The sequence below is a fragment of the Salvelinus namaycush genome, chromosome 8 (assembly GCF_016432855.1).
Source record: "Salvelinus namaycush isolate Seneca chromosome 8, SaNama_1.0, whole genome shotgun sequence".
Taxonomy (NCBI): domain Eukaryota; kingdom Metazoa; phylum Chordata; class Actinopteri; order Salmoniformes; family Salmonidae; genus Salvelinus; species Salvelinus namaycush.
The window spans coordinates 49,175,942-49,177,687 of record NC_052314.1 but is presented as its reverse complement, the minus strand read 5'-3'; positions in this window follow the sequence as shown (position 1 = coordinate 49,177,687).

Sequence of the window (1,746 nt, the reverse complement as noted above, 5' to 3'; positions counted from 1 at the left end):
GTGCAGTTTTAAATCTAATTTCATGCAATTCTACATATTTTGCCATGTTAATATGATATTTAAGTGAGAGTGACTAACAAAATCAATGGGGGCCCCCTGGATGTCAGGGCCCCTGGGCACATGCCCTTCTTGCCTGGTCGATAATTTGACCATGATTACTGCAAGTTTAGATGGCTATCTAGACTAATTTACCAATCTACATTTTTTTTGGTGACATTGGCAGATTGAGGAACTGTCAGTTTTTTTCCTTCCCATACCCCTGGGCCTGGATGAACTAAACAACCAGTAACCATCACATAATGTGACACACCTTTACAGTTGAGAACTGCTTTCTGTTTCAGCTATTCTAATAAAATGTTTGCGCAAACTCTAAAGTGCCTAACGTCAAAAACTTTTATGAATGTGACTGACTATTTTCTGCACTGAAACATCCACGTTGTAAACTGGAGACAATGAGGTCAGTACTTTTGAACAGGCCTCAATGGGATAAGAACCCAAATATAGTTTGACAGTTTGTCAATCAAAGTTAATTGTTCTTACATGCCTACAAATGCCTGAATACTATGTATGTACATGTTTTATTGTAACATAAACCAGATAGGTGCAGTGAAGTGTGTTGTTTTACAGGGTTAGACATAGTAGTACAGCACCCCTGGAGCAAATGAGGGTTAAGTACCTTGTTCAAGGGCACACGAACATATTTTTCACCTTGTCGGCTCGGGTATTCAAACCAGCAACCTTCAGTTACCCACCCAATGCTCTAACCACTAGACTACCTGTCACCTGCTGTTATGAAAATGTTGACGTGCTGAATTACATTTTTCTGAGCCCCCGTAGAAACTCAAGTTAATGTACAACGCATTCGGCACAGGCACAAAGGTTGTGAAAAAAATATCATGCCCCCCCACATTCTGACATTTTATTTTGGACGTTTTATCATTGGAATGTGATATAAAACAAAGCACCGGTGTGCTTTAGGACCACGCGGACACCTCCAAGCGGTTGGGTAAGTTGTTTGGAGTATTTACCCGACTGGATAAAAACAATAATAATTATGCCCCCCCCCCACTTCTAAAACCAAAGTTGCTCCACTGACTAAAACTGTATCACAAACATTGTGTCGAATGTGTTTTACAATAGTGTGTACAGGGCCTCAGATATACAGTATCTTATTCAGCAGATTCTGAATACAGCAGGTGTCCCAGACCTGCACTGTATCACATTCTGTCTGAATAAATGATATGTTCTCTGTTTCAGACTCTTTACCCACTAGTCAGAGATGGTTTGGACAGCTGACCTCCTCTCCAATCAGTAGACTCAACTCTGAGAAAGCGGGACCTCAGCAATATGAAGCTGTTTACCGATAATCCTCATTGTGATTGTCATCATCATAATGATGATGAGGAGGAGGAGGATGAGGAAAATTATAATGCGGACTGTGATGAAGATAGTGTTGATGGTGATGACTGAGGGTTCTCTTAACGGCATTGAAAGGTCCACTCTGTAAACTACAGACACTGAGGTCAGAATTAGTTTTCCAATAAAAAAAACATGTTCTGACACATTGGGTGTTTCTCAATATGCATACTACCGTGCTCCACACTCTCATACTCCGAGTGCATTCTCCGACCACGTTCTCTTGAGTACGTTCTTGTGACAATGAGTGTGGAGAATGGCTAAAACAATATATTTGAGAAGCACTCGCACTCCCCTTGCTGTATTACCTCACGCCCATTCACTGGACCT